The 27167-nt window shown below is 38.4% G+C and overlaps 1 protein-coding gene and 1 long non-coding RNA gene across 2 annotated transcripts in view; one reads left to right on the forward strand and one right to left on the reverse strand.

The window, feature by feature from the left end:
- LOC148186448 (uncharacterized) overlaps nucleotides 1-27167 on the forward strand; it is a 173171-nt gene that overhangs the window by 86098 nt on the left and 59906 nt on the right. The window contains exon 3 of the long non-coding RNA XR_015774836.1: nucleotides 2706-2758. This is a non-coding gene — a long non-coding RNA (uncharacterized LOC148186448). The remainder of the gene's footprint in view (nucleotides 1-2705; nucleotides 2759-27167) is intronic.
- elfn1a (extracellular leucine-rich repeat and fibronectin type III domain containing 1a) overlaps nucleotides 1-27167 on the reverse strand; it is a 92587-nt gene that overhangs the window by 7267 nt on the left and 58153 nt on the right. The window contains exon 2 of the mRNA XM_088069242.1: nucleotides 25597-25690. The gene's annotated coding sequence lies outside the window, so the exon portion shown is untranslated. The remainder of the gene's footprint in view (nucleotides 1-25596; nucleotides 25691-27167) is intronic.

Consider the following 27167-nt stretch of genomic DNA (forward strand, 5'->3'; position numbering starts at 1 on the left):
AAGAAAAATGGCTTCCTTAAAATTCAGAGCCCAATTGCATTTTAGTGGTTCGGTATTGATTGAGGGTCACTTATAGTTTTCTGGACTGGAAAACAAATTCATACTCTTAGTTCCAATAGTGTTCTCCCTTTTCACTCAACACTGGGGCAACCTTGACTGACTGCTAAGTTTTAATTATTTAAGTCTTCTTCTTATTTTTGAGCCCAAACTATTTCAAATGCAATCAATACATTTGGTCTCTCAATACACTGTTTTTGAAAGCAGCAATCATTTAAAGGGAGAAGAGTGTCAGTTTCGCATATGTTGATATTAAAATTTGAATGAATGGATTCATGTTTACCGCATGCTCTCCTTGTTCATTCCCCAACAATTATTTTGTACACAATTTAAGAGGTGTTTGCAGTCCCTGTGGCAGATTGCAATTTCAGGAAACTGTTGGCCAATTACCACTTGACAGGTTGGGGAAAGCAGGGTCCCTGTTTTCACACCATTAACCCGAGGACTGTCAGACACAACTGAGGCAAGCCAATGTTAAGAAGCTGCATTAAATCAATTTTACAACACCACATAAAATGACGCTTTGGATCAATGTATTTAGGATTTTCCTCCGAAAACCCTCGTGTGTAAATTAAAATCCATTTGAGCACTGATTCTACAAAAGAATAGAGGGAAATTGAGCATGAGGTGTGTTTACTAGATGATCCCAAATTAAATTAAGATCTTTTGCAATGGTTGTAAAAATTGTTCTCTAATTTGCAGAAAAGAAAAGACTCCCCAAATGATATAGTCTTTTTTTATGCTTTTCATTAATCTTGCTTTTTAAGTAAAAAAAAGGCATTTGCCATCCTGTTTATCTAATCAGTGTATATAGTTGCAGTTACAGGTAAATGGCATGGGTAGGCTGACAATGATTTTCTTCCCTTATTATTAGACTTAAGGCAATCCAATATAATTATTATTTTTATATTTTTATATTATTGTTTATATTTTTTCTGAACAGCAGCCAATGTTGCTACAAGTTGGCAAACTGACCCTTTAATTTCAGTTTCACAGGAAAATATCTATCAAAAGTTTGCTAACATTAGCCACTGTAAGCTCCTGGTCATACTAGACCTAGTAAAGTTACAGAAGAAAACACCTGAGTAGTGTTTCCCTTATATACATTTGGAACATCTCACCTTATGCAATTAACTTGCAATTAACTTGCAATTATCCCTTCTCTAAGCAGAGAAGCCAGAGTCAGTTACAAGCGAGAATTTTAAATCAAACAACCACAGATAAGGGTGCTCTGATCGATTGACTACCATCGGAATTGGCAAATATTTGTTCACAGAAGTTTGACGGCCGATCAGACGAGCTGATCAAATGGCACAACAAGCAACACAATGTCTCTACGTGCCACTAAAATGACTTCACTGGTTTGGCTGCTCTGACAAACAGTAGCTCACTGAACTTTCACTGTTACATGCATGGTTTACTAATAACCTGAAAATTACCTCACCTGCCTGTCCCAAGTGCATACAAGTTGTCGCTCTCTCCTCGCTTGTCACACACACATACACAGACACACACACTACACTGAACGCCTCTGTTGAAGCTATGATACACTCAGCTGTTTTCTGACAGAATTTACATTTAGCTTTATTTTATTCTGTATTGTACCCACATGACCGACATGGCATCTTTATGCATCCCAATTCTTTATCTTCTGTATTTCTGCAGGTTTCAACTTCTACTAGTCTTTCTACTTCTATATCAATTGTTTATACATGCACTGTCACAATACTGACTGAAACACTAGATGTCAAACGATACATCTGTCCCAACGTGCAGAAGCAACTGTGACGACATATTTGGGTATGAGAAGCGTTTTATTAAACATAATTCAATATCTGCAGCTGGGTACAAATATGTGTCTAAAGTCGGTCTTGGTATGTGATAATTTTTGAAAGACTGCACTAACCAATAATGATGTGTTTTGAAGCAATTTGTGGGATCGATTTTTAAAATACAGCAAGGGGATATTTATACTAAATTGCAGGTTGAATGATGTTCTTGTAAAAGAGTAGTTTGTTAACTGTTGTGATTGTTAGAGGAAGGATTTTATGCACAGAGTATTTAAGAGATGCATTGTTATCAGTTGAGCAGTCATTATTTCTAAAGACAAATTAGACCGTAGCAAAATGAACATTTCTTTTTTCATAGATAAAATACAATAACATATGTAAACACTACCCTTCCCTAGGGGGAGATTTCAGTTATTTCCTTATTTCCTGTTCAATGTCATTTCCACCACATTTACATATCTAATGTAGTTTAGCTTAAAGAAATGACAATATCAGTAAGTCTAATTCATGAAAAAGATCAAAGAGAACATAATTAGTTTAAGTACATGCATAGTTAGACATCCTCAGGACAGGGGATGAGAAGGTACTATTGTGTGTTAGAGTACATGGCTCTTCACAACAGGGATAATCACTGTTAGAATAGAATAAATGTGACAGTTTGTGGCAGAGAGAATATACTTCAAGTTGAAAAGCCCACCTGCCATCATGGACCTAAAGGCCAGTCCTGCTGTCATTTGACCTTTTTCCAAGTTTAGTTTTTAACATTACAGTCACACGAGTGTTGTGGTTTTCCCCATCAAACATTAAGTTGGGAAATAAAATTACTAATTTGTCCTCTTTGTTTGACCCTTTTAACAGGATAGGTGTCAACTGAGAATTAACGTCAGTTCTGAGGACAGTGACGTGAGGTGGTGAGTCCATTCTCAATGTATACGATTCCTTGAGGGTAGTGCTTTCCAAGTGGTCCAAATACGGGGTCTGGATTAAATTACCATATATTCAATTTGATTTTACAAAATGCAAACAACACATTGGCTTAGAACACAAAGAAATAAAACAAATTGTAAGAAAAGGCAGAAATGGCACTTCAAAATAAAAGCTTTGTGGCGTATATTCACTGTACTTCTTATAGTGTAGTTTTTTTTTCTTTGTTTTTTAATACAAATTTTACCAGCTCATAAGTCAATTATGGTCCATTCAGACCTGCCACCCACCTTTGGACTGCAACCCACCAGTTGGGAAACACTTCTTTAGACATACTAAGCTAGGTTTGGTGTTGGTTTTGAGTTTCCACTGTCCATCTTATTGGGGTTCAGTCCCAGGATCTTCTTGCTGTGAGGCAACACTGCTATCAACAACTGTACATCCCAATGAGAAATCTGTATTTTCAACTGTTTTATATTCCTAAACAAACTAACAATTTGACAAAAACCTATATTATCAGAATAGGGATGCTTCATGTTACATTAGAAATACAATTAACAGAAAAAAAATAGCTAATAACACAATAAATCTTGCTATTAGGGGAAAAAGGCATTCGAGCTCTGAATCATCTCTAACAGTAAACACTGTGCTGTATGCTGATAAACTGATATATGGGACATGAGAGTGTAAGCTGAAGCTTTGCATATTTCACTTAGATTTGAGTTGGCCCACAGGGTGAGGTTATACATGTGAATCTATAGCTTAGCCTATTTGTGATTTATATTCCACACATTTAGTGTAAATGGAAAAGCTGGTATATCTTCAGTGCCAATTCACTATGTCTGCCTTCCAATTCCCACTCTTGCCAAATGTGGTGAATGAATGAATAACACAACACACTGTTTTCCTATACAGTGCATGTATGGAATAAGCTCTGATATTTTGTTCAGTGGCAGTTGGCATTTAGATTTTATTGAGAATATAAATGTCACAAAGTTTCACAACTAAGGGCAGACTCTGTCACTTAATGTCAGTGGTGTGCAGCTAACTTCAGGGCTGCGTCCATTGCAGAGGGTTGGTAAATATCAAAAAATTCCAAGGAAAGTAAAAGAGATACTTTGCCAATTTTCAGCCAGCTTCATATCAAAACAATGTGGATAGTATTTAAGTGCACTGTTTAGCTGTAATATGAGAATTTGTTAACAGGAAGTGGGTACCTTACTGTTTCCTGCACTGTCAAAATGGAGACTGAAAATACTGCTACAAGCCGGCCGCTATATTCATTCCTGTGTCAAAATTATGGATGTGTAAAGAGAACTGGATACAGCGTTGTTGGAGGGGCCCCATTGATTTGTATGATGGTTGCTCAGTGGCACATGAACCCAAAATCGTTTGACGTACAAATATTACCCAGATGATTGGCAATGCTTCCACAACATCGGACCCGCTGAGCAGGTGCACTAGAGACTTTTGCTGGCCAAGCCAGCTAACTTCAAATTTAGTGCTCAGCTAACTTGAATGGGCAAAAAATTGATCCAATTGTAAGGCTGTTGTAGATGTTCTAATTGTTTCTGGACTGAATGGATCAGATTCTAACACTAAAGTAAGTTATTTTGCAGGGGGTTGTGAAGCCCAAAAATTAATTTATTCACCAGTTTACAGACATCGCTTTCACAGTGCAAGTATATGGAAAAAGTGTTTTGGGGCCCAATGGCATCACGTAACAGACTCAGAAGTCATAATTCTACATTTCAGCCACTCTGAATATTGGATTTAATGCCCGGCACACTTCATGGGGGCCTGGTCAAAATGGAAAAGCTCTACTTCATCTCTTGTCTCAGCTTTAGCGTTTGTTGGTTTGGTGTGGCGCAGCGCATTCTGGTAGTTGTAAGTTCTCTACCTCTTGAGCAAACATGAATGCCACAGTCTGTTTTCTGTTTTCTCTTTTCATGTAGCATTAATGTCAGAATTTGTTGTGTGTTTCTACTATGAAGACAGTTTTATTAAAGGACCATCTTCCTAGCTGCGATTTGGGAACATTTAAACATAGTGAACTTATTTGGGAGGAAAATACATATAAAAAAAGCAATACTAGGTCTTATGGTAAGTTTTGGTTAAATGTATGCCCATTTAATTGAACTGTAACAATGGACTGCATTCAGCAGCACACTTCATAATGTGCGTGACATCATATTAAGTTGGATTTCAGCTAAATTTCAATCCTCTGCATGCAAAGAGCATTCTTCCATCAAGTGCAAAAGCTCCTATTTGTCTTAAATTTTCAAAGTACCCTTACGCTTTGCAAATTTGTGTTTTCTTAGAATAGCAAAGTAACTGCCCACCTTACTTAATATTACTCTGCCTCTGATTTGCTTACCCTGACATTCTTACCCTAACCCTAACCAATCCCACTCTTTTTTGCCTAAACCCAACCCATCCAACCAAGGAAGGCAAAGAGTACTAGCCAATCAGAGGGAGAGTAGGGTGAGTCATTCTAGGGAACACAAAATTGTATCCCCAATAGTGAAATTGCTAGCTAACTTACTCGCCACAAGGCATATTTCACACTGTACATATATGACAGAGTAATGGATTTATTTGGCAAATTACTGGATTTTTGTCTTAAAAACATTTTGTTCATGAACAAAGGGTTTATTCTTTAGAGGGTTAATGGATTGATGAGTTGATTTTCTTTTCTTTTTAGTGAGAAGGATTCACATGTCTATGCTTGACTTGGTAAAATGTGTGTTTCTATCTGCATATGACATGGTAAATACAGTTGAAGCAAATGCCCCCTTTATTTCCATTTTAGTCCTGTTACTACCCTTAAATACCCATTGCCCCCAATGTGAATATCCGTGGAATCTTGCAACCCTTGTTTGCATGCACACTTTAAAAGTGGCCCTAGTTTCATTCAAAGGCACATAAAAGGCAGCATTTTAAGATACAATTGAAGGGCGATTTTGCTGCAAAGAAACTGTTTTTTCTAATTGCCATTATCCTTGGTTCACATTGTGCTAACAAATTATCTGCAATTGGGCTGAAATGATCAAGTAAAAACACTGGTCAGCTGTTCAAGTGCAGATAAAGAGGAGAAATAATGCTGTTTTGGAGGACACTGCAACAGAATGCCAAAGGCTGCCATTACAAAACCACCTCAATGACGACAAAAGAGCAGCAGCAGAGGAGCATTGAAGAAAAGAACACTCTCAAAGCCCCTGAGAGGAATGAGCTTCCAAATCAAATGTTCCATGAAATGAATATGAAAAAATACAGCTCTGCAGAATATCTGGCAAGGCAGAGGATCTCTTAAAAGAAAAACGGTGACTTGTTATTATTCCCCAGTCTCTGACCTTTATCGCAAATACCGCATGGCAGAAGCCGAGCTCATCTGACCCGATCTCCACCCGCTCACAGCGTGCTGCTGGTACAAGATCCTTCAGCGGTTAAATGGGAGTTTAAGTTAAACCGGAGAAGTCTCCTCTCATTTACAATGCACTGGCTGTGTTTTGTTTGTCCACAGTGACTCACTCTAGTGAGCCTCCAACTGATTCACTGCCTTGCAACTGAAAGCCATGCATAAATTACAGCCAGGCTAGTTTCCTGTGTTAGGGTAAACACAAATACACAAGTATGCTCACAATGATAGGTGATACTGTAGTTCTGGCATGCCAGTTTTGAATTCAAACGCTGTATCTTCACTGTTGCGCACGCGTCTCAATGAATCCGCAGCTTATGCCAACAACAACAACAACAACGCCTGTGGTGTTGAACCGTTAGGGGAAAAAACAAAGCAACCAACTACATTAAAATAAATTTTTAGTGCTTTGCTTTCATGCAAATCACCTCATACTGTATATGCAGATCTTCAAATGAGCCTAAGGCATCCAGTGGGGTATGTTGCCTTATGAGAGCTTAGGTCTATTTGCCACCACAGACCCACTTTCCATAATGGCAGCAATCTGTATGGTCCAGTGCTAGCCCTGAGTGCAGCAGGCCAGAACACCCAAGGCATCAGAGCTGAGTATATTCCCCTATCAGACACAGGCAGCCATTCCACAGTCTCTTTTCCATTTAGGCTTTATGCGCTTGGTAATGAAGGCTTTTCTTTTTCTTTTCCTCTTCTGTGGATAACCTATTGAAACCCTGCTCTTGAAGAATGATTCAAACACTGCCTTGTAAATTTTTGTTCCAGCTGCTCTGGGCCTGTTCATACTTCACTTATACTCTGTAAATCACTGGGTTCACTTTTTATGAAAAAGGGCTGCAAAACATCACAGAGACTGTAAATGTTTAGAGACCGAGGTCTGTCTTTAACGCAGGGGGGGTTCAGGCGGCATGTAAAGGAACTATTTGAGCAAAGAGTCTTACTTTTTTAGAGTTGTTTACTGAAAAAGAGTTTGAATGTTGACATGGCCTTAAAAGAGAGGGTTGAAGTAGGCGTTGTGATAGTGACAGATTGGATTTAAGGGGAATCTTTCAGATGCAGTGGCTCTCGGTGTCTGGCTGAAGTCTTTAAACGTGAAGCAGAAGAGTCGCCCTTGCTCACACAGGGCCTCAGGGGTGTGTCTTCACCACAAGAGCCAGTGCTTCAAGGCAAACTTTGACAGGAGCTGCAGGTGCCACATTGAGAAAAACGATCTTGAAACTACTTTGTCTCCCTCTCCCCATAAACAGTCATATATTGTATGCAAACCGACAAGACTGCACCTTAACACCCTGTCTGGCTATCTCTGCCTCTCAGTCCCCCTCTGTTTGTCAGGGTGTTCGTCCAAACAATTTTGCCGTGCATACTAAATGACTATTTTTCTGTTCTATCTCCAAGTGTCTACAGAAGTGTAATATCAAAGGATCAGTTTTTTTTTACAGTTTGAGGCCCTGCTTTTTCTTGTTTCCCCTCGTGCTTCCTATCTTGTTCTTTGTCACGGTGAAGGTGCCTCAATCTCCGTGGACCCTCCTCATCCATACCAATGACTGCCCTTTATTTGATGTCATTGAAAATGCATGCACTTCTTGCTGGGAAGAATGAAAAAGAAGTTAGGATTGGAAACCAGAAGTAGAGAATCAATTGAGTTTAAATGGAACTTCTTCTCTTGGGGAAGGAAAACACTGTGCTCATTGAGGTACTGAATTGCTTTGGAGGGAAGGAGAACGAGGGCACATATGCTTGAGTTATATCAGAGGATATTAAACTCATACATTAATTACTCTCAGAATATTGCCTGGAATAGAATAGATGGTCTCTTCATTGAGTACTTTTTTGCTGAAAGTTCTGCACTTTTTATGCCATCAGTGATATACTTGTTGGACTTGGTGTGTATTTTTCTGTAGACTGGCGCTCAGCAATTGGAATTTAAGTAGGTATTACCTAACTTCTGAGTGTTGGATATTGCATGCCACCTTGATTCTCTGAATTCATTTGTTTTTCGGACAAAGCCTTTCATTCCTGTATGACAACTGGAGTTGCTTTCTCATATAAAACAGAGTCAGAGGAAGCTTTCAGCACAGTTTTCATCTCAACATGACCTCCCGAGGCTGAAATAAAGTGGTAAATGTAGCGATAAGGCACTGCATTTGGAGTTACATAATAAAGGTGATTTGAGAACATTTGAGAACGCGCATTTCCTTTGCAATGTTTGATTTAAGAGCATTGGCCTGATTCCCCACAGTATAGTGAGAGCCTTTCTCCGAATTTCACCGGAATTGAAACCTGCAATAAAGGATTTTTTGGCCACCTGGGGGCAGTAAAAACAAACCAGTATGGCAAATACTGCTTATTTGCACATCCAGCAGTTACTTAGCAACTGTGTTATTCACGTAGAGTCATGTTTCTGTCCATATGACAAATGTTATTCCAATTTTCATTCTTTGTGTGGTTCTGTTTTGGGTCTCTACTAACCTCTAGAAAATATTCTTCATATGTATGCAGAATCTATATGATTTGAATAAGAAGTTTTCTGGTTTTTATTTGTAATCTGAGTACTTACCATTCATTTTTGAACCGCAGGTGAACGGTCTATGTGGAGTAGCGGGACAGTTGGCTGAAATGCAATCAAAGAATCTATCTTCTGATGAGGAGTTTAATTGCTCAAATGCATACGCACATATTAGTAGAGATTAGTCAGAATGAATGCGACACAGAGGAAGAAATCTTTTCCCAGATACTGGCTAACTGCATTCCTCCTGAATTATTGGCCAGCTGCTATAGAGGCGAGTAAACAAAAACTTTTAGACTTAGTGCAATGAAGAGTTAAGTTCAATTTTCACTGGCCCGATTTTCTGCATCTCAATCTGAGCCCATTACACCTCTTGCTCAGAAATTGTGGTGCACTGAATGATCAAATGGTAAATATTCCAACAGTGCTCCTAATTAATGATCCAGATCGAAAAATAGAAAATGAATAAGTAGCAGCAGAGGTTGTCATCATGGTGGGCCGCCACAAAAAAAAATGACTGCTCGGGAAACCCTGATCTGCCTTTTTGTGTATAAAACAGCTATTGTGGTACATTTTATCTCATCACAACATCTTTTTTAAGAACATTTAAGACTGTTTTGATGTTGTTTTATAGAAATTTGATGACGAGAAATTACTTGCCTACTGCAGTGGAGTCTTGCTAGCTCTCGTCTGTACACAGTTAGGCAAAATGGTGGCCTTATTCTCAGTGTTTTTTATTTATCATCACTGTATTTTAGCTCCTTGACATTTGTACCTTAATACAACAGTTTACCAAAGGTTTGTGTAAATGCAAAAAGAAAAAGCATGTTTGAGTGAGTGAGTTACGTTATTAATTTATAGTCATTTTAATGTTTACAGTAGGGACGTTTCACTGCAGTTGTGTTTGGTTGCTGTTCAATGACCAAAGATAACATAATGCATGTATTGTTGTTAATAGTTCATGTATGTGTTTATGTGAACAGCAAAATGGCAAGTGGTCAACAGCCTGGCTTATTAACAGTGTTAAAGTTTCTGATAGCAATTTTGTTTGGTGAAGTTGCAATACACATCACAACCTTAATGAACAAGACTCCAGCAAACAGACATGTATTCCAAAGCTGCAAGTCATTACTCATCTAATTAGTTTAATATGTGAACACCTGGTGTGTTGCTAATATTTATACTCTATCAGAAACCAATCTAAAACAATGCATATACACTTTTTGTTTTTGTAATTTTGCTCTGTAATCAAACATCCTAGATTTATTGAAGTTTTACCAAGATAAACAAAGGACAAATAACATCCTCTCGCTTCCAATTAGCACTAGTCCCTGCTAATTAGCTGCAAATTAGCATCAGGATAATAAGTATTGCTGAGGAGTGGATTGATCTCAATTAATGCTGATGATACATTTGTGCCAAATGTCAAATAACCGATCCTTTTTGGATAATTAAGGCCTTGAGTGCAAAGGTTGGGCTGATACAGATATGCACAGGCTGAATTTGAAACTGGTCTATCGGAAAGTTACATTCAGCCCACTTACTACTTGGTATTCCACACAGGTGTCATACTTTGTAAAACTTTAAATGACTTACTGCCCTGCCATCTCTTGTAAATTCCCAATATCTCACTCTATTGTTCTTCAGTGTATCAAGAGTCCTTCAGCAGGCTCATGACCTAGTATGATTCAAGCTTAGACGAGAGCAAAAAATCTCATTACAAACTAAAAGCTCTACTTTGGGTGACACCTCTTATAAAGATGATAAGCCATGGAGAATGGCGTGGAATCACACCGCACTGATGGAGACAGTTGCATCACTGAAACCCTGCAGAAGAATTAAAGCAGCCTGGCGCATTAGTTAGCAGAACACAAGGAAGAAGAAAAGTGCATCCTGCTCAGTCTTTCACAGTTCTTTCTTAAAAATGAATGCTGTGATCTCTGCACTGTACCTAATTCTATAACAAAACCATCACAGTCCAGCACCACGGGATGCATACTGAAAAGGAGAAAAGGCAACTGGGCTATAGAGAGCATTTATCAAAGGGACAGGAGCAAAGTAGAGTTTAATTTAATTCGCTACGTTTTAGAGTTAAGATACAACTTGGAATAACACCTGAAGGTTTAAATGCAATTTTCCAGGCCATCAACTGACCATCAACTCGGCACGTTATTTTGGCCTCCAAGCCAAAGCATCTGGCAGCAATGTCTCTAGCTGCTGACTCATGACATGTCCAACTTAAGTGGGGGATTCTGTGCAGCTCTGAGCGTGACAGAATTTATGGAAAACTCACTACTCTGGTGAATTTAACTGGATTTCTGGATGTCAACTTCTTTACGTTTTCATTAATATCGTATATTTAGAGAATTGATAAAAGTTCACACATGCTGATAAGATCTGCGATAAGACTCGCTCTCCTTATCTTTGTCAATTACCTTGCCATGCTGAGCCAAGGTTTCCCCACCAATTAACCTTCAGTAAGGGACTGCAGCTAATTCAATTATGCTGTACTGCAGGACCGAGCTGCTGACTGACAGGTCAACTTGCCTCACTGTTCTGATTGGCAGGCTGTGAACAGTGAAGCAGCCATTCCCTCTGCTGAATGTTTATATGTGTCTGACAGGACAGGATATCTGACACATATGAGTACAGGCCATTATTACTTTGAGATTATCTCCACAAAGAGTCTAACTCAAATGATCTACATTATGAAGAGTTAACTTGGCTTCAAGGGAATTTTACATTTTTATCTTCCTACCCAGAATATGCGTTTTAATTCGGTAGCATGGTTCTGCTCGTGTGATGCTTTGGAACAAATCTGAGCTGGAATTGCAAAAAAGAATTGGTTGGAATGGGTGCTGTGCCTGTGGGCCTGCCAGCCCTTACAAGTGCACTTAAGTTACCACCAACTCAGTTTGACTGTAGCTGCATGTGGCCATTAAGTCTGAATATTGTCAATTGGACTGTTTTCGCAATGAGTCTCATTTGTAGAGATGCAACTTTCTTGGCCGATTCAGAGTATTTCAAAGTCTGATCTGACAGTTTTGATTTTTGATTTCCTGATATGGCGCTAATTGTTTTAGTATTTTCCTTTCACTTACATCAAACAGTTAGCATTTGCTTTTCTGTGTTATTCTTTTGAGCAACTTATCAGTTCCATGATTAATACAGATTTGAGCGGTCGAATCCAGTCTGCTGGTTAGCTGAACAGTGTGGCTTTCAAACCATGAGCAGCACACAATGAATTACATCTAGTTTCCTGATGGTCTCAGTAAGATAGAAAATGTGTCTCGCTAGTTGCTTTTTAGAAATGAAGTCTCAAGAGGGTCTGAAAAGTCGCTAATAAGGGAGCGCAGTGAAGCATCTGCATGTGACGAGTCATGGCTGATCAAGCTGAAAATCGGCCAATTCAGGCATATGCCAATCATAAGACATATAGAAATGGGCCAATTTTACGCCAGATGTATGCATTTTTGTTCATATAAACACATGCAAAAAACACAGAAACAACTTTACTTTACCGTGTAACAAGTTTACTTGCAGGGTAGCGCAAGTAAACTTGCAGTTAGGGGTGCATTTCCCCATTTGCAGGTGCTTAGAGAATTACACAGATTCTTTTTGTCTTTTTTGGGCAAGTGTTGTGGCTTCAAAAACAGCTCAATTGTTTTTTGAACTTGCCAAAGACTGTCTCTCCGCTCACACCCCCTGACAGAGATACACAGTTAAAATTTACTAAACTGGCAGTAATCAGTAATCCATCTATGGGTGGTGCATTAAGCTTGTGGTGGGGAGTGACAGCAGATAGAAGCAGGAGCAACATGTTCATAAAGCAAGAGTTAGATACATGAGTTTGTTAAATGAATGTGTGTGTGTGTAGGTGTGTTGTGCTCAGAGAGATATCATCTGATTTGGGGGGGAATAATGACTTTATCTTCCTCTCTGAACCTACAGTATGAGCTCCTTTTACAGAAGCCAAAACGAGTATTAGAGTTGGACAAGGTGACAGGAAAAAAATCAATTGGTGCTAGCAAGGATTTTAAGTCCAATTTTCCTGGTGCTCCAATTTGATCCATCTACGATGAGTGCTAGAATGAAAGGAAACAAGGGGGAGGCAAATGGAAACAACCATCTTGTGTGATGGCCATGTTGAGAAATAAAACTGTCTCTGCCTTTGAAAGGGAAGTTATTGTTTCTGACAGGGCAAATTCTCTCAGGCTCAATAAGGGGCAGAGAATGCAACAGAGAGCTTCGGCTTTACTATCACAGGAGTGAAAGGTTTTTTGGTATGCCACAGAAAGCAAACTGTAGACTTGAAGGAGATCTCATGCAAGATGACAGGTACACCACTGGGAGGAATTTTATTTCAGTTAGGTCGGAGAAAGGAACAAATAAATGCTTTAAATGCTAATAGACATTAGCGGAAATAAACAGACACAAAATGCTTTGATGACTCTGTGTCAGAATTTGCATTTTTATTGCTGTTGTCCATTTGAATTTACCTCCATAAATCCACATGGGGGACAAAGGAAGCTTTGCTGATTTTGAAGAAAAGAACAACAACCTTTTTTCACAAAGGAAATATATTGTAGTGTGCATGCTGTAAACAGCAGTTAAAAAGAAACCACCTTGTGCTTGAGTAGCTCTCATATGTGATGCTATAGTTGTCACAGCCATAACAATGCCATTCACGTTTTTTCACACATCTTTCCTCACTGGCAGAGATTTTATGAGAATACATCATTCCCTATTTAAAGGAGCAGAAGCTTTAATGAGGGTTTTAACAGCAGGTTCCATCTCCAGCATGGATAATACAAGACCTTCGTAAAAAAACAACCTTTTCTGTTTCACAGATGCTCCTCATCTGCATTTCCTTTTTGCACACTTGTTGTAAAATACTTGTACCAGCGTGTCTAGTCAATAAATGTCAAATGTGTCATAACCCACTAAGGATATGAGGCAGAGGCAATTAACATTCTACAACAAAGTCGAAAGGTCATATGACAAGATATATTACATAGTGGACAGATGCCTTATGTGATGTGATTAATCATTTTGGTGATGAAAGCCTTCTACTTCTATCAAGCCCCGTTGAAAGGCTACACAGTTTTTTTTTTCACTCTGACACATTCAGACTTTACTGTGCTGTTAAATAGATGCATCGTTTTGTAAAAAGTGAAAGTCTGAAAGAAATAACTGTTTAACCATGACTTTTATCAAACTATTTAATCCATTTATGCATAAAATTTAGCCTACTGTCAAGCCTTTGCTCACTAACTGGTATTTAAATGCTGTCAATTGCAATACATAATGTCCAGGTGTTATGACTGACTCAATATAAGGACAAAAAAAGCATCATAATATCTGTTTTACTGAAATAGTTAGGTACCCTACAACATTTCCATATCCATCCTTGTAACTACACAATTAGCCTAACCCTCTGTGGTATGACGGGTATGAGGGGACAAGTACCCCCTGGGGTCAGGCTGTTCTCATTAACTGTTCATACATTTTTCTATGAAAAGTACAATGCACCCAAATTTGTATATATCCCACGTAATTTGAAAGGCTGCGATCACTTTACAAATGTGCTAATGGGAGTAAACAAGGAGTACTCCCAAACAGCCTTGTGAGAAGGCAGATTAGGGTGTTGAATGGGTCACACACGCTGACTTTCTCCTGGGACTTTCTCCTGGAGGAAAGTGTTCAGAACCATGTGAACTTTGAGACATTTTGATTATTTCCTAAGCCTAATCGCAGTCCGTGGGGCATTAACTTGCAGGATATCATAAAAACCATTCTTTGAGGATACGTTTCTGAGGTACGCGGGTATAAGTACAACTCTAGGGTACAAGATTCACTTATTGAGAGTTACTGTTAAAAATGTTAAATGTTTTTAAAAAATGGTTCAAATTATGTATAATTAAGGGTCTGGATGCTTTAAGTGACAAACTGTCTGCTGATAGTATGCTCGAGATCTCAGGCAGATCCAACCTTCACTCCTCCATAGCTCCAAACTTGTCAAAATGAGGTCTCTTCTGACTCTAAAAATCGAAGATGGCAACAGGCTTTAGAATTCTACAAATCAGTGGGTGACGTCATGGTGGCTACATCCATTATTTTTATGCAGTCCTTGCTTGTGGCTATAGACTTTACATACAGAGGATTCATGGCTCAAACAGTACTTTGCGGCTTGCCCAGGTGACATATCATCCACCATTACCCCCACCTATAGACACATTCATAAAATACATATGAAACATTGAAAAATGTACGTATTCCTGCTTTGTAGAAACATACGATGCAAACATTTTCTTCCAGCCTCTGGGCTGCTCTGTACTCCCACTCCCTGGGATTTCTGTATTTGCTATTGTTCAGGTTTTGTTGTTTTTGTGAACACAGCTGTCATCACATCACTTCAGCATCAGTTACTCTTTCTAAGGCCATTTCCAATAGCCTTACCACCTACATGCGATGTCAGACCCCTTTCATTGATAAGTACGCCATTTATCAAGATGTCACCACAAAATATTCACTAATTAAAATGTACTTATGGCTAAAGCAATCGTTTTGTTTCTGTATATCAGTCAGTCTGTTTTTGTTAGTCAAAGAAACCTTGTCCTTGTAGAAATAATGTCACTATACTTTGTAGTCAGTGGTCTTTAGTCATGAACACCCACAGCTGTGTGTATTCGGGTATTACAACTAGTACATCTGTTGATTTAATCGCTTCGTTCCCTCTCACTTGCTGAAGGTGAATTAATAAGTAAATGCAGCTGCTGTACAGCAAAACTTGATACACATGAATCTTGATCTCACACAGTCGGAGACGACTGATGTCAGTGATGTGGATAAATGATACTTAAACAGCATTCCTGACTCATTTACCGACATCACTAATATACTGTTCTGCTGAAGTAGATTTATTACACCTTCAACCAAGTTTTCAAAGCACAGTGGATGAGTGATTCTTTGTCGAGACTGTGCCACAGTCCTGACGCATTACCGCCCAACTTGGACAGTCAGACACTGATACTAATCTATAATCCATTTGAGGTGCAATTTTCAGCTGTAGTGCTATCTTTTGAAAGGGATAAGCGAATAAAGAAGCACAGTGGCGATGACAAACACATAAATCAATCCTGCAACTGTGAGGTCACTTCCTGTTAAATTGAAACATCCAAACACAGCAACATTGTGAGAATTATAGATAATGACTTGTTTACTGTCATTAAAAAGTGATGGGTGAAATAACTTTGTAACAGAGGATGCGAGGCAGAGAGATTAAAAGCTAATAAAATGAGTACCTGCAAATGGTTTATCGAAAAATACTGTGACAAAATGATGCTCTAACAGTTTTCTCATTTGAGCTTCTTGCCTCCTGCAATCCTGTTATCTTTCAGACCAAAGAAAACTTCCTAAAAGAATCACTATACAAGATTCAAAGTGGCATAGGCAGCATCCATACCTGAGACACTTCAGTGTGAGCTCTTTTTAAAAAACAGTTAGTCGCTTAACATTTACTTAATGCAAGAAGGTAAACGGTTTGCTGATCAAATGTATTTAAAGACTTATTTACCATCTTTGTTCTGCTATATTAACAATCTTTATGAAATCTAATACTCGTTTATAGGCTTAAGAACAAAATGCTTTGGATAATGTCTTACAGAAGAAATAAAAAAGTAAATATCAAAGACTTGACAAAAATGAAGGACAGCGTTTGAAAAGAAGAAACAAAAGCAGATGGCCAGAGATCCTTCTTTAAAGGTGCATGGCCTCAGGTTTTTAATCCCTCTCTGTAGGCGATAAACCAAAGCCTCAATTATCTCCTCATGTCTCACTCAGGAACATGCCTAAATTCGTGTTTTGAACCGTCTGCGTTAAACAGAGTTTTTTCTTTGTTTATTGCATTCATTTTACATTTTTACGATACAGAGTGGATAGAGGCTTTCTGCTGAATGAATGTCATGCAATAAGAGGGAAGAATTGAGGTGTCATGATTTGAGAAAAGTCCCCTGTCAGGCCGAGAAAGGTGCTGCAGCACTTTATCAGTGATGTGGAAAAAATCATTAGGGAGTGTGTAATGAATGGCTGACAGCTGTCAGTCAAATCTGCGTAGCCCTTGTTTAACTTACATTCATTTTCTCCATGATTGCCTTTCTCATCACTGAGTCACAGCCTGGCTGCCCGTGCATGTCTTTGTTAACAAAAAAAAAACAAAAAATGATAGGATTCGAATACAGTAATGGAGATTACATCAAAATAACTTACTCAGTGTTGTCTAGCTTTATGGGTTTAATAAGACAATTACTGGAGTTTCATTTTGGCTTCCTTTACTTGTATTTGTTGCATACATGTCATACAATTGTTTTTAACTGAACTCTATTGGGGTTCTGTAGACCCACTTTAACTGCTAAAGACACCACGCCTAGTACTGTTGTGTCACCTTGATACTTTATCAGTACATTGGATGTTAATATGCACTGATTGGTGTTGAAAGCAAAACATCCAAAAATACAAAATTTGTATTATTTTGTCAGAATTTGTCCAGAACGTTAGTAAGGTAGGTGCAAGCCTAGTTTTTCGTAAGCGGAAGGGTTACCACTTATACTTATACATACTTTTCCTGCCCAAATAGCAAAAATATGTTAATTATTTCCACACAAACATTAGTGTGTTGGTTATGGGCAGGTGTTGGCTCAACCTACCTAATGTGTGTCTTGCCCATTTAGTTATTTAATACATTTTACATTTTCTACAATTACTTATTGAGGTAAATGTTAAAATTCACTTATCTTAATGTAGAAATAAAAAAAAAAATCTTTGTTTAACCTCATTCTGTTCAGCATAGGTCTACTTATTCTTAGACCAACTGATGGCAATTTTTTGGAAGGAGGAAGGATAGTATTGGGAGCACCAGGGTGTCATGTGTAACCTTGATTTAGGTCAAGTAGGAGGGCCCCTTGGCAGAATTTTACAATATACTGTGAGTATATACTGTAGTAGCTACATTGAAGTTTAAATATGGGCTGATATGTTTCTTATCCATGACTCTGAGAACTCCCCGGCTTCCAGCTGTCATTTTGCCAGGTATTTTTCTAGGGATTCGATCCTGCGACCATCGTTTTACTCTTCAGCTTCTCTAACCTTCGAGCTTCATACCACCCGAGCTACACTTCTGATATTTTTACCAGCCCACTTTCAACTTTGGCGGTTGATCAATGTTGGGTTATCTGTGAGCATCTGTCACTGTAGTTTTTGCACTGTATCCCACAGTGTTAGCCCTTGTATACTTTTTTTTCTTTGGCTGGTTTAACCTGGTCAGTTGTGTTAGAGCCAGCGGAGCCCCTCTTTCTAACTGGCAGTTCATCTCAGTGCACGACTTAAGTCAATAGGGAGTGAGATCAAAACACACTTGTGATATTAGAAAAGATTAGGTTTTTAGTCACTGAGCTCTTTGGGAGAAACGGTTCATATTTGTGTTATTGCTGCTAGTGCTTGCTTGACATGGTAAATATCATTTTTTCTTCCAACATCGGGTTGTGTTGTTAATGTGCTAGCTTGCTAACCTGTGTCTTAAATCTGACCTGTCAGTCTTCCAGTTTCCCTTTATGAATGACATATACACTACCACCGCCTGCTTGGATGAAAAGTAATTTCTTCTCACACAAGTGAAGAGTGTACAAGTTACTCAATGGCTGTAGACTTTGGGACGTATTCAAGTGTGGCTTTTTGGCAGAGGCACAGACAATGGGGGGGCGCAGCAGTCGGCCTTCATCACCACCAGGTCCTTGATGTCAGTTTGGTGTGTCTGGGCCTTGATATAGCAGCCTAAAGTTGGCCTTGTCTATGAGACTCCAAACAACATAAACCAAAGAAAAAGGGTTAAGCATTTAACCACAAAAAAGTTTATCACGCAAACACCAGAAGTGTTAAGTTTTCTTGGATTAAAGAACAAATAACACTGAGGTTTTAACACTGACTTACAGGAATAGGCTTGAACATGCACAGGATGTTTATTGAAGACAATTTTTGTCCTGATTTGGATCCACTCATCTTCTACAGGGCAAAGCCTTTAATGTTATGGCTGCTATATTTGTGATAGATGTAGCCCTCATCACAGAATTAATGGACTGAGGGTGCATCAAGTGAGTAAAGTGATCACTAAAAATTACAGTACATTAGGACTGATGACAGTCCAATTGGATGAGTTCAATTTTGGGAAACACACCAACACAGAACCACAACAGAACAACTGAGGGGGCATTATGCCGGCTTTTCTTTTATTGAGATTAAGCACCACAATAATAATGTAATCACATGAATCGTTAATCAACAAGTGTAAAGCAGCTATTTAGTCTTTTAAAAATGACTTGTGCTGCCATAGAGGGTGTGGTATGTGGCACTGATCTTCCTTAAAATGACAGGCTGGTTTTAGTCACCATGTGTTACCAGCTTGATGTCCCAGTAACTAAGCTGTCAATGCAACTCCGGAAAAAATTGCTATATTTACAACCAGTTGTTTTCCCACCCGGAGGGCATTGATCATTGCAGTGCTTGGGCACCAACAAACATCACTGCAGCCTACAAGAGCTACAACAGGCCAGAGTCAAATCGATGCATTGAGCGAACGCGGAGGAAGGGTTAAATTCCTTTGATGAGGAGGGAGCCCAATAATTGCCAACCATACGGATGTTTTATAATCACTTTATGTGACCAATTTAAGGCTCCCTCGGGATCCATGTCCCTCTCAGGCTAATCCATGATGCTCTTTACGGTAATCCATTCAAATAACTCTTCTCTAGTGCCATCAATTAGGAATCCAGGTTGACGGAGGAGCTGGCACTACAGAGCTTGATAGCGATAAAGCTGCTGTGACCTGGGCAGGAGAATACTCATCACAGTGATCAATGACTTTGTGATATTCTGAATCCCATGACAACTTTCAGCTAATTTGAAAGGCAAAACTGAAGTGATGGAGGGATGAAAATCAGACATACCATCAGACCAAAATCAGAGTACTCAAATGCTAAAACATTAGTGGCATACAGTAGTGATTATTTTAACTGGGCCTCATGCAGCAACATACATGTGATTTAAGAGAATTTGTGAAGTTCTCTAATTTGTTGTCGTAAATGAGTCATATGCATGCCTTTTCCCACAGAATTGGATATGCAACCCTTTCTTCTAAAAATTGTATATAAGTTTCTAAACTCTTTTATTTAAAATGATGTTATTGTGCCACTGTAATTGCTGCCTGGATTATGTTTAAAGACATTGATTCTTTCAGGTAACAAAACAATGCATTCAGGTACTGTGTAGGTTTTGAAAGGAGGTGGTTGTGGAGGATAGTGGGCGTAAAAGGTGCAGGGCCTTGACACCAGAACTGTGGGTTTGCATCCAGACTCTTGTCTCAGGTTTGGGCAACAAAGGTCCTTTGGTTAAGGTTAGAGAACGATCACAATTTTGGTTAAATGTCAATAAATAAAGTAATTTCAAAAAAAGCTATAATCACTACAAGTGAATAATGTATTGCAAGGTTGCCCATTTTGGCAAAAAAAATACTGAAATATATTTTCAGATAAAATTTTGCTGATATGTTCAGCATCAACACTTTATTAACAACATTTCCTTATTATGTTAACAGAAACCTAATTCGCTAGACATGACTTTTCCCTCAAAACATATTTTCCGTTTCAAAGTACTTGTATTTCATCGTAATTTCTAGGAGACAGGGCTGAAATATGATACTGAAATTAAAGTGTCTCATGGCTTGCCAAAAGTATTTTTTTTTGGGTTTTTATCATTTTTATTCCATTTTCGCTCAGAAACTTGCAGAGGTCAGTTGTCACAAGAAAAATTTTCTTGTGCCAGCAGCTTCTTCAGTGTCTTAATGCAGTTCACTGTCCAGTATCCAGCAGTGTAACATCACCTACTGTAGGCTATAACACCATCTTGATATCTGGGCCAAGAGTTCCTCTACTGTGCACTGTCTCTTGGCTAATCTCTAAGTGAATATGAATCCTGGTAAATTTATAAAAAAAGCTCATATAAAGCTAAGCTGTCATCAGACAGTAGCCAATAGCTACCAAGGTCTCCGCATGGACGGTTTACCTGCCACTCAAAGGTGATTACTCAATACTTCTGAGACTACAAACAGAGTTTTGGCTCACCAAGGTCTCTTTCCCTTGGCTGCAGATTATTCATACATATCCAGATATCTGTAGAGATTAATATCTCTGCGACTGTAACAACTTGATGACCGCCTCTCATATTTTTCATGTAACAGTTTGCTAGTGAAAGATGTTTTTTAGCATCTAAAATCATGCCATACTCTTTGCTCCTGTCACAGTGCAGCGCTGCTCTGATGATGACTTCTTGGCAGCTGTATTACTGATGTTTGTTTAAATAGTTTCTGGCCTTCTAACACCTTTACGGACACTGCAACACTTTTTATGGTTCTGTCTGCTTATTTCTTACAGCAGGACCTGAAACTTTTCTGTGGAAGTCTTCTTTTTACTGTTAACATTGAAAATGTAGCCTTATTTGGTCATTCTTGGGTGCATTGATTACGGCAATGATAAAATCTTAGGAAAATACATGTCCTCATGAACAGGTGGAACTCATCAGTGTACATGAAGTTTGTGTAGCTAATACAGGGAGAACAGGGCACGACTATTTAGCAATTTCATTGTCGCAGACAAGGGTTTACTTCAGTTGATACGAACATAATCTCCATCATTTGGTGCAAGGTGGTCATAAAACTTAGTCGAAGCTGTCTCGAGTCAGTCTTTGTTATTTCTTCGCAGTTCTGACAAAAATCAACCACTTTAATATTATAGCAAGTTTTTAGTCATGACTCAGACTTTGAAGAATAGGTGTGCTCTCTCCAATACAAAAGCAAGAGACTTCGGAGAGATGCAAGAATCTTAACAAGTCTTGGTTCTCTTGTACTGCAGAAAGGAAAGAAAAATAGCTGGTGTTGTGAAGTGAATGAGTGCATGTTTAATTATGCATGTTTTTAAACCACCAACCAGCACTTATTTGACTGAAAAATTTCTGAAAATTTTTTTAAACGTCTTATTCCCTGAGTTCTCCCACAAAAATTGCAACCAAAAAAATCTAAATGTAACCTTTGCATGGAAATACAATTTATCTTTATGGATTGCATTGATGCTGAATTGATGAGTATTCGACATATCGCACCCTTTATTTTGTGTTTCTAGAGTGAATTTGTTAATATAGTGTGTCGTGTTTCTCGAGTTTTGCGTAATATTTTCCGCAAGGAGCAGGATGGCAAAAAATCTCAAAAGAATAGTCATAGTCTTTGCAAAATTTTATAGTTTGTGCCTGAAAGAGTCACATTTTATTTTGGTGTGAGAGGGTGTCAGACTTTAGTCTTTTTAAAGTATTTTCAAATTCGTGTAGTGTATGGTAGGCATAAGAGTGTCTGGTTAATCTGACTTGGAACAAACAAACCTAGCAGAAAAAGTAGAAAAGAATAATAAAAGAGATGTAAGATAAGAATATGAAAATATTCCTGCTTGAGACCCTATTTTTCTTACAGGGGGCCGGAGTTTTCCTCCTGTAGCGCATATTGCCCATCCTGTATGAATCAGTGAAATAAAAGCGCATATCTCTGCAGGGAAACTAGGAATTATGGGCTCCCTTAAAGGATATTGGTCTGGACACACTTTTTAAAAATGAAATAATTAAACTGGGAGTTTTTAGGTCCCTCTCCAGCTCTGGGCTCACAGACTCGTCACTAACTTCCACCAGCAGCAGCAGCAGAAGCAGCAGTACATCTTCCGTTTTAATGACAGTAGTTAAAGCCGCTGCTCTTTCATGGATTGCCAAACTTGTTTTAGGATGGCAATAAATAGAATGTATATATCGGCTTGTTGTGCTTCTTATGCATAATGTGGTTTTATATTTACCCCCTAAGAATTGGTGTTGCAGAAATATTTCTGGACAGTTCGACATGAGAAAAATCCCTTTGGCTGTGCTTGAAAGGCAGTGAGGATTAAATCAAAGTCATTCAATTGATCCAGCACTCAAACACATATTTGATGTGTCCAATTGGGGATTTTATTTTTGAAGTCTGTCCAAACCTGCCTTTCCTTATGTTATGGACAAGAATATATACAAAGGCTTATTGTCTCTCAACTTCTAGTTTAAATAAAAGTGCCCCGAATAGCCGCTCCCTTTTGAAACTAAAACTGAAAATTATGTAAAAAGGATTTCTCTTCATTTTGTTAGTGATGGTACTAAAACAGCATATTCAATATCCATTTAAGTGCTTTCTGATAGATCTCATACACTAAATGTCTTGTTGCAAACTGTTTTAGATGATGATATACTTTAGAAGCACTAAATCCATTATCTGCAGTGTGAGAAATAGTTGTCAGACTAAGTCTTCATTATTTCTACGTAGCTTTGTTTCTACAGCACAATCGTTATTATCATTCTTCTCTGGGGGCCTCTCCAGTTTGAGATTGCATCTGTCTTTTTGGTGTAGTTTAATTTTTCTTTAATGGGCAATGGGACTTCAGCTGAATGAAGTATGAACACGCTTTTTTTTTTGGTTTGTTTTTTTGTTTTTATACCAGAGGTTTATAGCTACACTTTCAGCCTCGTGAGGTTGGATTGCTTATTTCACGCCAAAATGAAGTTGTTGGATGAATTAAAAAAAAGATACTTTTTGCTCTTTAGTTCTATACGCCAGCTAAAAGAAAATAGCATTATTCTTTTAGCCCCTCAGGCTCAGCCGTGATTTAAACCTAATTCTACTAACATGGTAACTGTAATGGAGCCAAGAGGACAAGTGGACATATTTACCTTCCGTGTGTTTTATTTAAATACATCCAGGACACAGAGGGCTGTAGGACTAAATTTTCAAAGCTTACACTTTATTTTTTAATTTTCTTCTTCTGCTACAATGAAATCACAAGAGGAAAGTGTTAAATTTAGAACAAACTCTACTGCTGCTGACATGTGCCTTAATGAGGCCAAGGGGCAGTCCCCATCTGCTCTGATTTACATGACAGACTAGCTGAGTAACTAGTGAGTCAGTTAAATGGAAACTTTGTGCAGGTTATGAAAATGTATTCCGAAAAGTGAGTCGCTGATGATTAAAATTCTAACACCGCGACCTTTTTGAATGGCCTTTTAATCAGCACTAATTGTTTAGTGTGCACATACTCTTCGTGTCACTGTACAACCTCACCAATTAAGTGCTCATTTGTTGTTCACCGATGGAAAGAAAAAATGGATAGAACAAAGCAGAATAAAAAGTCCATATTTTTGAAAATACACTTTAAAGGATCATATGTTGGGTGGTATGTGAAAGCTGACATATACTTAATATGCCCATATGCAGATGTAGAAACTCTGCCAAAAGGGTGGTGTTAAACTTTGCAATTTGGTGGGTTTTTTTTGCTGCAGCTTTGCTCTTCTGTCCCGGTAATATTGCAGAGGCATTAAAGGATTACTTCAGCCCCCAAATGATCATTTGTATACCTGCTATTCACCCTGTGTTGTGTTGAACTTGTGACAAAAAGATTATTTTGCTTGCATGCCTCCACTGTGAACAAAGAATCCAAAAACAGAGAAAGTTTTTAATGAATTGAAGTCATAGGGGTCTGCCTTTGGCAGCAATTAAACTATATTAAGACATAAGTTTGCAAACACTCATAGAACCATGAGTTCTTGAATTGAAGTCTACTTTAGTCACATGCTTGGTACCTTCCAAACATATAGACCTTTGTGATGAGGAACAGAAGTGAAAGTGAAACTTATCTATGCTCTCATCAAAGCCAGACTTATTCATTTAACCACTCTGAACACGGGAGCTACTAGTCTACCACTAGTTTGATTGATAGTTTGCTTGTGTTATTGTATGACTTTGCTGAATCCAAACTAATCCTTTCAAACACCAAAGTCACACAATAACACAAGAAAACTACGACCCAGTGGTAGACCAGCAGCTCTCATGTTCAACAAGGTAAAATTAATATTTTTGTCACTGGAGTTTGCTTTGAAGAGATTATAGGAAAGTTTTACTTTTAGTGTAATTTCCCGTTAGAAAGCGCTGTCTATTTGGGAAGTACTGAGCCTACGACTGGATAAATGTGACTCGGATTATTCTTCAGGAGTTATGTGACAGTTTTGTAGTCTATGTTTTCATGTACTTTTGCTTTTGTTTAACATGGACCCCATGTCATAAATTAATCTAGAATTCTCTCTATTTTTACATTGTTTTCTTACTGAAGGGATATGAAAAAAACAATGTTTTCTTCACACATTCACAATAACTCAGGTGAGTAACTGATGCACAAATGGCGAATTTGGGTTGAAGTGTTCCTTTAATTTTTGGTGTTTTTTTTTAATTATTTCAGCAATTCATGTTTAGTTAGTGAATAGATTACTTCAAAGAAAGATTACAGCTGCCACGGGAGCAAAAGGATTTTTAAGTCAGTTTAATCAGTTGGTTAGAGAGGGGTTGTGAAAATCTAGAAAACAAACTAGATATTTATTGACATTTTAGTCTTATGCTCCCATTAAGATTTCATAAATAAAAAATGCATTACAGAAAGCATTTAAAAAGACTCCACCTTCTAAGTCTTATAATAAACATTTAGCTTTTAGCGCTGACATGCTAATGTAAATGAAAAAAGCAGAGTTAGAAAGGGGAAACCTGAACACAACACAAATCCACAGACTGTCCACTCTGAGTATGACATGTCCTTTTGAGTGACTTGTCTTTGACACTGTTCTCGTCATGTGTATTGACCAGTGGATTAGCGATGGATTCTCTGTGATCCTCTTAGGGGGCGTTTGCTCATGCAGAGCTGCAGTTGACTCAAGCTATAAGCAAAAATACCTTCACTTACCTCTAGAATCTAGTTTGAAGTCCTCAGTGTGAGAAAGCATCCCTGGCGTCCTCCTATAGCAGTGCAGATGTTTACTGATTTCTCTTTCTGAACTCTGAAAAGAAAAAAGCGGAAGATATTATACACCATTTGCTATCAAGGGGTTTGTTTTTCAGCAACATGGTGCGAGTGAATGGATTTCTGTATGCTGACAACATACAGGTATTTAAGCCAACATGTTGCATCCAATCCATGGAGGCCAGTCTTAATGGGGCATGTAATAAAAAGCTTCTTCCTTAGAGGATAACCTTCTTTTGGCATTGCAGTCTCCAAAATGAATTCAGCAGCATAAACGTTGCTTCCTTTTTTTCATCCTTTTTTTTTTTTTTTTTGAAGAATCGGAACCACCTCATTAACCTTATCTAGCAAGCAAAAACTAATGAAATTCTCTGTTTCAGTGTCCAGTCTTGCCAAAGTTAGTTTTACTAATTAATCAAACATCAGTCCCCTCCTCTCCCCCCACTATCATCTTAATGACTCCCCGGAAAGTGAATGAGAATGTGCTGCACACATTGCCCGTAGGGAGGCTGCAATGCATGGGCACATCTTCATGCATTTTTATTGGAAGTTAAAATAAAGTTGGAAGAGAAGCTTTGTGCTAAAGAGAGATGGATGTTTTGTATTCACCACAATAAGTGATACAGAAATGAAACATGATTTCTTCATTTTTTTTACCCATGTTTCATTCCCTGCTTTCTGATTTTGTTTACTGAATCTCTGCAGCAGGCAGCGATGCAAAGCTGCAATTTTCCCACCTACATACATATTAATATCTGCCTAAGACAAGCTCAGGATTACGGCACAATCAGTATTCACATTACTCCTCTTGCTCTAATGAAACAATTCTGTCTCCTCATCCCTTGTGATTCAGAGTGTATGACATGCTGTATCAGATAAAAAGCACTGGCGAAAATTCAATCTCCGACAATCAGTAATGGAAATCTGCAAAATGGCTAGATTTTCAGTAAATGAGAGGACAATAGATAATGCAATTCAATTAGCTGCTAAGGCTGCTATTTGCATCCCAGTGAAAGGGGTGATAGTTTAAGTGGCCCAAGGCAGCTGCCTTTCAGCAAAGCCCCCGTGACAACACAAAAAGCAGCGGAACCAAGAGAAAAGGCGAGTTTGGGAGTCTTTAGCAGTATTCTTTTAATTGCTCATCATAATGACTCCATTTAGCTGTTCAATGACCCATTTTACGCCATTGAACAGGCATGGGAAGCTCTCTGTCCTTGGCAGGGTCAGTCCTGCAGCTGCCCCTGCCTGCCATGCTTTAACCAAGAGGGAACATTTCTTCCCCCAACCATCGTGGATTTAACAGACAGGTTGCTAAGAATTTTTCCTCAAATTCATTCTCTCATGTTAAAATTTGAGAGAATTTGATACAAAGAAGAGTTAATCTAATTAATTTTCATGAAAGTTTTTGTGCATCAGATAAAGATAGGTTTGTTATATTGGCACAATAAACTGTAAAATTAAGATGGACAATGTGTCTCCACTTCCTCCTGCTGTACTAAAATGAAGCCAAAATA

This window comes from Plectropomus leopardus, chromosome 18 (genome assembly GCF_026936395.1).
Source record: "Plectropomus leopardus strain MGB_pleo_1.0 chromosome 18, ASM2693639v1, whole genome shotgun sequence".
NCBI classification, from domain to species: Eukaryota; Metazoa; Chordata; class Actinopteri; order Perciformes; family Serranidae; genus Plectropomus; species Plectropomus leopardus.